Consider the following 12,946-nt stretch of genomic DNA (forward strand, 5'->3'; position numbering starts at 1 on the left):
AAAACATCATCACCTCTAGCATGAGAGCATACAGAAAATAAGGTTTCCATTTTATGCCAAGTTAAAGCAAGCCAGACATGATCTTGGAAACTTTTTCCAAGGAAAACATGGCTATAGGAAGGATACGGTGACAACTGAGTCTTAGAGGTCAAATATAGAAGAGAAGCGAGGGTCAAAATGTAGGAGGTACATTGGCGACCAGGAATATTTAGAAAAGCATTTTTTAAAAAAGAAAATGCAATGAGACATCAATTAAGAACTTTTTAATGTTTAAGAACAGGGATATATCTCAATGAAAGACCATTTGCCTTCCATTGTATGATGATCTGGGATTGATCCTTAGCATTGCAAACAGCATTATTTTTTAATTTTTAATTTCTTTCTTTCTTGCTTGCTTGCTTGCTTTTTTGTTTTTTGGGTCGCACCTGGCTATGTATAGGGGTATTTTTAATTTTTAAAAAAACTCATAAATTTACCTTTGTACCTGTCGTTTAAAAGTAAATCTAAAATATTTTAGAGTAAATATATGTGAAGAAGAATAAAATTCACAGGAACTATTTAGTGTTCTTAATGATACAGCAGTCGAATTTTGAGGTTAATTGTATGGGTATTGCATACATAATTTTTCCCCATTATGTGGGCTCTCTTTTTATCATGGTCACCATTTTTTCTGAGTTGCAGAAACTTCTTAGTTTAATGTAGTCTCATTTGTTTATATTCACTTCCTCTTCCTTGGTCAGTAGTGTTTCATCCTAGAAGTTTCCCTTAGCTTTAATGTCATGCAGGGATCTTCCCACATTTTTCTCCATATACCTTAAGAATTCAGGTATGATATTGAGGTTTTTAATACATTTGATCTGACATTCTGCCTGGCACTATAAAGAGGTCTGAGTTCATTTTTTTTGCATGTTGCTGTCCAGTTTTCCCAGCACCAGTTGCTGAAGAGACTTCCTAGCTCAACTTCATATTTCTTGAGCCTTTATGAAGGTAAGGTAAAGGTAAAGGTCCTCCCATTGTTCGTCGATTTGCTCGAGCGGGCCCAGTAATGTCTCCATTGGAGACTTTGTTGTTACTGTATTTGGCATATGGAATACATCATCGGGAGCTTGCCAGACTCTGCCATGCGGGCGAGATACTCTCGGTAGCTTGCCAGGCTCTCCGAGAGGGGCAGAGGAATCGAACTCGGGTCGGCCATGGTGGCTGCAATTTGCTTGAGCGGGCCCAGTAACGTCTCTATCATGAGACTTGTTGTTACTGTGTTTGGTATATCGAATACATCTAATGGGCTGGAGCTATAGCACAGTGAGTAGGTCGTTTGCCTTGGACGCAGCCAACATGTCCGATGCGAGTTCGATTTCTCCGCCCCTCTCGGAGAGCCCGGCAAGCTTAGAGAGTATCTAGCGCTCACGGCAGAGCCTGGCAAGCTACCTGTGATGTATTTGAGCCTTTATGAAAGATTAGGTAATAATAATCTGAGGGCCAGCGTCAGGATATTTAACTATATTCCATTGATCTGAGGCCTGTCTTTATCTGAATATCATGGTATTTTGATTACTACAACTATGTAGTTGGGTTTGTATTTGGGGAAGGTATTCCCTTCTTCTTTTTACCAAAGATTGCTTTAGCACTTCATGGGAGTTTATTGTTGTGTATGACTTTCAAGAGTGTTTAATCTATTTATTTGAAAAATGTTATGGGTATCCTTATAGAATGTGCATTAAATCTTTATAGAGCTTTGGGGTGTATTGCCATTTTGACAGTGTTAAACCTCTCAATCCATGAGCATGGGATGTGATTCCATTTCCTCATATACTCTCTTATTTTGTAAAGTAGAGCTTTGTAGGTTTTTTTTTTTGGTATAGATCTTTAACATTTTTAGTTGATTCTAATATACTCGATTTTCTGAGGTATTATTGTGAATGGGATTGTTTTTTTTCTATCTCTTTTTTCTCTTTCATTATTAATATATGGGAAAGCCATGGAGTACCAGATATTGATTTTGTAATATGCTACTTTACTAAACAAATCTATTTTTCCCAGGAGCTTTTTTGTAGATTCTTTGAGATTTTCTAAGTATAGTATCATGTCATCCTCCAAATAGTAAAAGCTTGAGTTCTTCCTTTTTTATCTGGATGCCCTTGATATCTTTTTTTTAACCGAAATCATATGACAAATACTTCAAGTACTGTGTTGAATAGGAGTGGTGAGAGTGGGTAACTTGTTTTGTGCCTGATTGTATTTTGGAATTCTAGTTCATTGATTTCTGCTCCAAGCCTTCAGTTTTTCCCCGTTGAGAATAATGCTTGCTGTGGGTTTGTGATAATTTGCTTTGACTATATTGAGGAAAGTACTTTCAACTCCCATTTTGTTGAGAGTTTTTCATCATGAATGGGTGCTGGATCTCATCAAATGCTTTATCTACATCTATTGATATGATTATATGACTTTTATCTTTATTTTATTGAGATGGTGTATTCTGTTGATTGACTAGAGAATGTTAAGCCATCCTTGCATCCCCAAGATAAACCTACTTGGTCATAGTGTGTGATCTTTTGTTGAGTTTCTGGATTCTCTTTGCTGGTATTTTCTTGAGAATCTGTGTATCTGTATTCATCAAGGAAATAAGTCTGTAATTTTCTTTTTTTGTGGTGTCTCTGTCTGATTTGAGTATTAGGTTGATCTTTGCCTCATAGAAACTATTTGGGAGTATTTATGATTCTTCAATTTCCTGGAAAATCTTGAAAAATGTTGGCAGCATTTCCTCTTTAAAGGTTTGAAATATTTCACTATTGCATCCATCCATCTGGGCCAGGGATTCTGTTTGGGGGGATACTTTTGACCATCATTTCAATTTCCTTGGAAGTGATAGGTTCAAGTATTCCAAATCTTCTTGGTTCAGCCTTGGGAGGTAATTGGAATCCAAAAATTTATCAATTTATTCAAGATTCTCTCATTTCCAGCTGTAAAGATTCTCAATATAATCTCTGATGATCCTATGGATTTCTGTAGTTTCTATTAGGATATGCCCCTTTGCATTTCTGATTCGATTTGTTAGAATTCTTTCTCTTTGTTTCTTTGAGAGGCTTCTCATGGTTTATTTATCTTATTTATTTTCTCAAAGAACCAGCTTTTACTCTTATTGGTCTTTTGGATTGTATTTTGGGATTCTAGCTCATTGACGTCTGGTACAAGTTTTATTATTTCCTTCCTCCAGCCTAGTTTGGACTACTTTTGTTGGTCATTTTCCAAAATCTTGAGCTCTAATTTATTCATGCAGGCCCTTTCTTGCTTCCTGATGAATTCTGGAAGAGCTATACTCTTTCCTCTTAACACTGTTTTTGCTGTGTCCTACAAGTTCTTTTAGCTCGTGTCCTCATTCTCATTTGTTTCTGGAAACTTTTTATTTCCCCTTTGATTTCTTCTCTAAGCCAACGGTTGTTCATTACTTCCCTTAAAAAATATTTCCTTGCTGAGCTTTAGTCTGTTTGATCTATTGAGAAGTGACAAAGTAGTGTTGAAATCTCCAACTAGTATTGTGTTGCTCTCAATGTTTTTCTTTAAGTCTATTAGAAGTTATTTTTAAGTATTTTGCTGGTCTGTCATTAGGATCACCTACAGTGAGGAGGGTGAGTTCTTTCTGATGTACAGATCCCATGATCATGAAGAAATGACCTTCACTGTCTCTTATAACCTATAGCCTGAAGTCCATATGGTCTGATACTAGTATATCCACTCCAGCTTTGTGAACGTGTTCGTTTCTTTCTTGAAGAATTGTTTTCCAGCCTTTGACTTTGAGCCCATGGTTGCTTTGATTGTTCATAAGTGTTTCTTCAGGCAGCAGAATGTTGGGTTCAGTTTTATAATTCATCTTCCCATTCTGTGCCTCTGAATTGGCACATTTAGTCCATTGACATTGAGGAGATTGTTGTGATGGGGATTTGTGCTATCTTTATGTAGAATTTTTGTACTTGTGTGGATTGTCTTAGCTTAAAGTCGCCCTGTTAATTATTCTTGCAACAAAAACATGGATCACTTTACAAGTTTGCATGTCATATCTGTGCAAGGACCATGCTAATCTCTGTATCGTTTCAATTTTAGTATATATGTTACCAAACATAGTATGAGTTAATTTTTCCATATTTTTCTCTTCTTATTACTTTGAGTGTTGTCCTTACTCAATCCTATGGCAGACAGTGATTCCAAATCAAGGAATATATTTCAAAGCAGCTTGAATAGATAGATTTAGAACTTTAATGTCCTAGAAAGAAAAGTATGGTTTTTACCATATTATCTTTTACCATACCCAAGGCATCAGTTTTACAAAATAATTCTTTTGGAAGATGGTATATGAGTCTTGTTTAATGCCCTTCCCTGAAACCTTCCTTAAGACCATTAAACTAGAGCCTTTTGCTGTTCTCACCTCAGTCCCGTGTACATCTCCAGGAAAAGGTGGATGGTGTTGTCTGCAATTCGACCACCTTGAATGTAAGTAGGATTTTTCTCCTGAAGGAAGAGGTGAGGAGAATATTGATGATTTCATTCCACCTTATTACAAGTACAACTTGAATGGAAGGTGAGACTCATGAGGCTCCTGTAAAGGACAGAAAAAGGGGTCTCAGTGAAGTTTAATGGCCAACACATATTAACAACACAGATGACTCAAAGTAGCCTGTGTGCATCTTTGTGTATAGTGAGTTTCATATCTACTGAGAGTGATTCTCAGTCATGACACACAGGCAAAACAGCCCTGTATTTAAAAATCTAGTTCTCTAAGCAGAGTGGGGTCTCTGAGGTGATTGAAAAGTGTATAGTAATTTATTACTAAGCACATAAGTACTTTTCGATCTAAAATTAATTCCAAATATGTCTAAAACGACAGTCTCCTGACCCCGCACCTGGCTTTCCTCACCTGGGCCCCTTGGAGGGGGAGGGGTGAATTTCCCTCACTGCCCTGAGTAGAGCCCCGACAGCTGAAGACCTCTGCAACCAGCCATAGGTATGCTTAAGACCACTCTGCCCAAGCTTGAAGGAGACTCATGCATGAAGGAAGTGGAAGCAGAACCTGTGTAAACACACAAAAAATAAAAGGCTGGCGGTCAGGCCATTTCCCCACTCCATGGAGGTCGATGGCGATGGTCAGTAGATGGAAGGAAACGGGAGTCAGGCTGGTTGGTCGTGGAGCAGCAGGTTATTACATGGAAGAGATGTATGTCATAGAGTCCTCAGGAATCCTCAAGCAGGTGCGGGCACTGAGATCCAGGATGATCCCCTTATATAGATCATAGAACTTCTAAAAGGGGCATTACAGTGATGTCATCAAAAGGAGTTACAGAAAGAACATTGAGGCAGCAAACCCTATATTGTTTCTTTACATCCACATTGTTTCCTTACATCAGCAGGCCAGTAGTAATACTGGCCTCAGGAAAGAAGATACAAAGCCAAACTGAAACCTTCCACAAGCACTTTCACAAGCTGCAACCACCTTGATTTGCATCCCAAAGACCAGCCTGGCTAGAGCTGGGAATCTACATCCCAAAGATCAGTCCTGGCTAGCACCTGATATCTGCAGATCTAAGACCAGCTGGAGTGATAGCACAGCGGGTAGGGCGTTCGCCTTACAAGCGGCCAACATGGCCGACCCGAGTTCGATTCCTCCGCCCCTCTCGGAGAGCCCAGCAAGCTACTGAGAGTATTCGATATGCCAGACACAGTAACAACAAAGTCTCCAATGGAGACGTTACTGGGCCCGCTCGAGCGAATCGACGATCAACGGGAGGGCCTTTACATTACATTTACAAGACCAGCTAGGTTTCTGAAAGAAAAGGAAAACTGTCTCAGTATACTGAAATCATTTACTGAAGGCAGTTTGAAGGGGAGAAAGCAGTTTCATCCAAGCTAGTCAGGACACACAGGAAAACAGCTTATAGGAGGTCTTTCTCCTCTCCTTGTCCAACCAACATATAAGCATATATAATATTAATCATTTTGTATGGACACAGTAAGAAATACTTTGAGCTTGTAGAATTGCTCTCCTAGGGCTATCTCGATCTCAGACTGCAGTGCTCAGGCAAGATATCTTTCCTATTCCTAGAAGCAGGGCCCTAGTGTTGTCGTTACTTTTGGATCATGACATCATTTGCCTATGATCAACCTCTTAACTTATAGTTAAGAATCGTGGCACCTTGGCCTGGCCCATCGCAATGCCAGGTTAGCACATAACTTACCAGCTTGCCCTGGTTCCATCCAGGCCCACGTCGGGACCCTGCCCTTGGGGTGCTAGGAAGTGAGGGCAACTGAGGCTTAAGTTGAGAGGGCAGAAGCCCAGGAGTGAATAATATTCAAAGCCAATCAATTCCTAACTTACAAAGCATATTAATTAATTGTCTTCCTGTATCTATACAAAAGGACATTGCATTAAGGTAAACTGCTCAAAAGACATAAGGAGAGGAGGAAGGCAATAACTTACAGTACAGCTTCAGTGTCTAAGAAGGATGAGACCTTACAAATTGGTTGGGGCAGAGAGCATAGAAGTGGTTACAGACAGACAAAGTAATGGAAGTTGTAAGGGACAGGCCCAAAATGGACCACCACCAGAATTAATTTAGCTTAGCTTAATAGGAACCTGCATTGCAAAATAACTTGTTTTTCAAGGAACAGGTCTAGATAAGCTTTTTCAGATCTGCTTTATAGGGCAAACGGGCCCAGAGAGCGGGTTTTAAAAAGGCCTTAAAAAAAAATTCTGGGGAATATTCCATCTGTTCTTTGGGGGGACAGTGTCCCCTTCTGGACCGCAGCAGGGAAGTAGTTAACCCTGACTGTGAGGACTTGGGGGACATAGGGTTTCCTTGGGTCCTCATCTGTTCTGGAGGCCTCATCTGTTCTGGACCGCGGCAGGGAAGTGGCCAACCCTGACTGGGAGGACTTGGGGGGACATAGGGTTTCCTCTAGCCCTCATCTGTTCTGGAGGCCTCATCTGTTCTGGAAAATCCGGCGCCGGGAGAAGACCTGGAAGAACTAAACCCTCTGGAGGTGAAAATCACGTGCACGCCCTTTGGGCATATTCGGGAGTCCCAGGGTGACTGGTGAGTGTGATGCGCACCGGTGTGAGAGAGTGGACCGGTCCGAGCGAGTGCAGGAGTGTGATCTGTGCGTGTGTCCTTAGTGTGTGTATTTGTCTTATTATCCTTCTCTTAGTTCTGTTTATTGAGATTGTTTAATATGGGTCAGAATCAATCGACCCCCAAAGCTTTAATTCTTGATCACTTCTCTGAGATCCACAGGAAAGCTCAGAATCTGGGCTTGATGATCAAGAAAGGTAAGTTTGCCAATTATTGTTCATCAGAATGGCCTTCCTTTGGTGTGGATTGGCCCCCAGGAGGTTCCTTCTCTCCAAACCTTGTGGCTCGGATAAAGGAGGCAATCTGTGGAAGATCTGCTGTGAAGGTATGCTCCCTTGGAAATCTCTAGGGGGACTGGGAGAGGAATGTGATAACCTCTGTGTGAATGTGTGTGTGTCTGAGCACCCTGATAGGTCCTCCTGTCGGGCGTGATTTTGTAGCTCCACGACCTGGCACTCTTAAAGTCCCTCTAAAGTCACGGAGCTTGAGTGGGCTGCCTGAGATTCCATGCAGAACATAAGGTCAATGGTGGCACTGGCATAGTTGCCAGTCGCAAGTCACAATGCTGAACCACTAAGGCTAAGTTCTGCTCCGGCCAGGCAAGCATCTGAATGGTCTCTGCAAAGAGGTACCCCTCCTTTGTCTGTCTCGTGTCACCATCCACTATGGGAAGAATGGGAGGAGAGCCCACTAGTGAGAAGATCCTGGGAAACTAAGGCAGATCAATTTCTAGGTAGAAATCCCTTTCCCCAAGCATTCTAACCAGCAGAATCAGCTAGAGGTCAATTCAAATGCTAATGGAGGCAGTCAGCAGGTTTAGCCCTAGGCAAAGTGAAGCAGAGAAAAGAAAAAAAAGAGGTAAAAAGACAGGCAAGAAGTTTGTGGAAGAAAGCTTCAGCAGGGAACATTGGAATATGTGGCAAGCTAAGAAAGGCAGAACTTTTTCTCTTCTCCCCTTAATAGGCTTCTTGGAAACCCATGGCACTCTAGGTATGGGTCCACATGTGCAAGCTATGGTTGTGTGGACGCTCGGGAGGCAGGACCCAGGGATTCCTAGGGTGACTCAGAAATCTCTAAAGGAGACATCCTTTAAAGAGAGATTTTTCTGATGGGCTGGCATGCAGTTGTGGTCGTGTCCGTGCTCTCTCTAGAACCACAACACTAGAAACTATTAGGAGGAGAGCTTGCTAAGGAATTATCCTACCCTAGATTTTTCTTTTCCCTCCCTTTCATAGGTTATTGCTGACACTTAGGAGATATGGGAAATTCTACATCAGTACCTAAATATTCTCCTTTGGGTTGCTCGTTAAAACACCGGAAGAGCTTCCAAGTAGATGGTTTAGATAAGGAGTATCTTGTTGACCTCTGTAACACCACGTGGCCTGAGTGTAAGTTAGAATATTGGGAAGGATATACAGTGAATGGCAGTTTGCATTACCAGATCATTCTGCAGTCAGATCTTTGTAGGTAACAAAAGAAATAGGATTATCAAAGCAGAGGAGGCAGGAAAATGCAAGATCATGATACTAGCTCCCTGCCTCAGAACTAGCCTTGGCCAAAATATGGTAACATCTTTGTCATAGTTTATTTTGCCGGCTTATATCAACAAAAGCGCTTTCTTGACCCATTTTTAACAAGCGGGAGACTGGCTAGTCAGGCTGGGAAATGGGGAGCAGAGTTCCCAATCAGCAATAAGGTTTCTTCGCCCTGGGGACAGTCCCTTCCTTTCTCAGTCCATCAGTTTCTCCCTGCCATTTTTTGAAGGGTCAGATTGATCGATCAACTACAGATGTGTGCACATGTATGTGTGGTGTTTTAGTCAGTTCATTGTCTTGTCTGTCTGTCTGTCTGTCTGTGTCTGTCTATCTGTCTCTCTATGTGGAACACTCGAGTGTTGGGACCAGGCTGAAATCAGCAGTAGAAATTCTTGAGAAGTTAGTGATATGCAACCCAGTGACTTAAAAAATGCAGTTGTTTTTGGAACCTGTCAGACAAGGGTTAAAAGAAGAATCCTTATCAGAAGGTTAAGCCAACAGAGAGAGTAGAATTCTCAATCTAAATTTCTTGGTAGGAGAACATTAATGATTATGTGATTAACAGTTGAAATCCTTTTGAACTTAAGAATCTTGTACTATCTAGAAGAGCTATGGAACTAGAGCCTGAAACTTAAGTGAAATAAGAGTTCAGAGAAAGCAAGACCTTATCTTATAAGCCTCAGCTAACTTTAATAAAAAATTAGGCCGCTTTTACAAACTACAGAGGTACAGAAGCCATTAAAATTAAGTTTCCTTGTTTTCCTAAACCGTGGCAATTTATAGGATAACAACTGGACTTGTCCATTCCTCCTTGACAGAAGGAGCTAAGGTTTATCATGTTACACCCATCACAGTGCTCCTGAGTCACTTCCATTCCTTTGTTTTTCTGTAACCACTTCTCTATGCTCTCCTCCCCAACCAGATAATCAGATTTCACCCTAGTCAGAATCTGTTATTTTGTAAGATCAGATCCTTCCAGGACACTGAACTTGTATTGTAAATTGTGAGTCGATCTGTTAAGTAAGAATCTGTCCTAGAAGAATGTCCTGACTAGTTTGGGTGAGGTTAAACATTTTTCCCTTTCAAACTGCCTTCAGTAAATAATTTCAGTATACTGCAAGAGGCAGCTTCCCTTATCTCACAGAGCAGATCTCAGGTTCTAGCCAGGCCTGATCTTTGGGATGTAGATTCCCAGCTCTAGCCAGGCTAGTCTTTGTTACTGGCCTGCAGATATAAAGAAGCAATGTATGTTTTGCTGCCTCAATGTTCTTTCTCCTTTTTGCCCCTTTAGAAGTACCATCAGATTTTGGGGCTCTCTACTAGGTCTGAGAGAACAGGGGAAAACATGCTTAAGAGAACCTGAGTTCCTTTTATGGGATATAATGAGACTGTAAGAATGGGCAGCTAGGAGAGGCAGGAGAGATACGGGAGTGAATGGAGAGAGGATTGGAATAAACTGCAACTAAGATCAAGCAGCCTGGCCATAAGATTTCCTTCCTTTTCTTGCCCATCTCCATCTACCTCCCTGGAGTAGGGGAAACTACCGAACGCGGGCGGTGGGAAAGATAGATTGTTGCCATCCTTTTTGTGCTCACACAGCAATTCAAATATTTTCTTATGCTGATATCAAAGTTTGGTAAAAAAAAAAAAAATCCAAAGGGCTTTTTCTGTGTCTGAAAGCATGTTTGTATTTTTGTGGAATTGTTAAAAATGTCTGGTATAGAGAGCTCATGATTTTAAATAATTAAGGTACAAGAACTATTGAAATTAAGCCAAAGAAAGTTTTATCATGTTTTATAAAAATTGATTGTTTATAGGTCTTATGCTGTTATGTTAATGTACATATTTGTATCTGCATTGGATTAGAATATTTGACCTAGAAGGAGTTAAAATAACTATGACACATGAAAACAGGGTCAAAAAGTAATGGTTTAGTTTAAACTTGAGTTTCTAGAGTTATAAAATTGATTGCAAAGTTTGTCCTACCAGTGCTCTCTATGATCTCTGAGACTCTTGGTAACTAAAATTTCTAGAACTACTAAGAGTTATAAAATGGGTTCACTTCAGATGTCAGCCTTCTGTAGTAGTTTCTGAGAATGGAGAATTGCATGGAAAATGTGGGAAATTTTACTAACTATGTTGTTAATCAGCCTGTCTATTGCTTAAAAGTGCATGCTATTATTTTGATAATTTTATTTCATGCCAAGCTTTGTCTCCAGATATCAACCTAGACCTGACCTGAGAAATTTGTACCTAAGTGTGAAATGCTTTCTGTTTCATGATAATCTATGAGTGTTTTAATCTTTTTGTATTTGTGTTTTCCTGTAAATCAGAATTTTAAGATGTCTCCTGGTTAATTTCTAATGTAAAGTGATCTTTTGCCCAGTGGACATACCTTGTAAGAGCTTTAATTGTGAGCATTTTAAAGGCTTTTTGAATATCTATAGAACTGATCTAATGCTTCTGAAATAGCAATGCAGAGTACAGCTTTGTCATGTTAAGTGAGATGGTTGGTAACTTGTGTCTAAATTTGGGAGATCACATTGTACATTGTACTACTATAGATGTATGTCATAAGTCAGAAAGATAACGGATGGAGATATTGTCAGTGGGAAAAAAGAAAGGGATCCTGTTAAAGTGAAAATGGTTTTGAAATGAGATGAAGGAAAGTTACAGGACAGAATGAATGTTAAGGAATGTGCAGAGGGTTTGAGGTTGTGTTTTAAGAAAAGGAACTGATCAAATTGTATTGTTATAAGAAACTTTAAATTACACCTGCAGAATTATTCTGGTGCCTGTTTGGTAAACTCATATTGAAAAGATATTGGACAGATTGTCCAGACTCCTGGTACAGTGCTCTTAGAAAATGGGAAGTCAAGGTTTAAATGGTTAGTCAAGGTTTAAAAATGCTGCTAAATTGTACCCTTTATCGCTACAGATTTAAGCTTATTTTGACTAGGACCCACAGCAAATGGGTGTATTACACCTCACTGTGAGTAAGGTGAAAAGCTTGCTTTTCTCTTCTTTTGTACCTTCAGATGTTTTTGATGCTTTATGGCACTACGTTGGTTTGCATAAATACAGATAAGTCTTTCCTCTCTGTAATAGGGTCTATCCCTCATGCAGACAGGAAAAACCAGCCATGGGACCCCAAAGCCCTCTTTCAGGGAAACAGTCAGGGGATCTGTCTAAATGACAGGAGTAGGGATTTAACGGGTACTGTTTCAAGTACCCTACAAACCTCAGGGAGACCCTAGAGGCAGGCCGGCTCGAGGAAAGAAGTGGAAATCATCACTGCTATGGAGAATGAGGAATCTAGGACTCTGCAATGACTAACTCAGTCTGGGCCTACTCTCAGCGGCAAGGAAAAACCTGGAAATCAGGATTTCTCCCAGCCCTGAAGAGGGGATGGGATGGATTCCTTTCTGCCAGGACATCTCTGTGGAAAACGAGGACCAAAGCCACATCTAGCTCAACATGAAGGTTCGAGGCCATACATCCAGTTCATCGCAGGACATCTTCTGGCCAGGCCTGGGTAGCTCTGATGTGCCAGATAAGATTAATGCCACTTTTGGTGTGTCTCCTGTCTTTAGCCGATCCCCAGGACTTCTCAGTAAATAATGGGGTATCCCAAATGGAGAGTTCTCTAATCTTACTGTGTTTATGCAAAGGAACAAGCCAGATTTGTTAAGCTATCTTGCAAAGTTTTAAAATGAAGGTGGAGAGAAAACCATGTTTCAGTAACATGCTTTTTGTAAGAATCAGATTCTAATTCTTCAGAGGTGATTGAATAAATGTATCCTAATCTTGATCAAAAAGTTACCCCCTTTGGGGAAATTTAGATAAAACTTGGTTTACTCTCTGTAGGAAAACAGCCTATTCTATAAAGGAATTCAATGTTATACATGCTGTCACTTGTCTGATCAGAGCATTGGAAGCCAGAGCCTTACTAGGGCGAAGCTCATCTCAAAGTGCAGAATTGCTTTCCCCCAGTTTGTGAATTGGCCAAAGTGTCAAGAAAGGGCATCTAAAATGGTTAAATTAGAATGGATTAATATCTAGTTCTAAAATACTGTGAATTTTCTTTCTATACTTTCTGTATTGCATCTCATTTTCTGTGAACAGTCATGTGGAGAGAACAAGGATGTTAACAGCTCTTTATTTTTGTTGCATCATGGGATTAACACCAGAGAATGTTTCCTCTAAGCCAAAATGCTCTGCAGAAGAGGAACGATGGACATTGGAGGTTTCCAAAAGGAAGATGATGGATGATTTACCAACAAGGAAAGTTTC

The 12,946-nt window shown here is 40.4% G+C and overlaps 1 pseudogene; it reads right to left on the bottom strand.

Annotated features, from left to right (window-relative positions):
* Positions 1 to 4,018: 4,018 nt before the first annotated feature.
* Positions 4,019 to 4,117, bottom strand: LOC130033697 (uncharacterized; annotated as a pseudogene).
* Positions 4,118 to 12,946: the final 8,829 nt, after the last annotated feature.

This window comes from Sorex fumeus, unplaced genomic scaffold (assembly GCF_029834395.1).
Source record: "Sorex fumeus unplaced genomic scaffold, SorFum_2.1 ptg000054l, whole genome shotgun sequence".
In the NCBI taxonomy this organism is placed as follows: Eukaryota; Metazoa; Chordata; class Mammalia; order Eulipotyphla; family Soricidae; genus Sorex; species Sorex fumeus.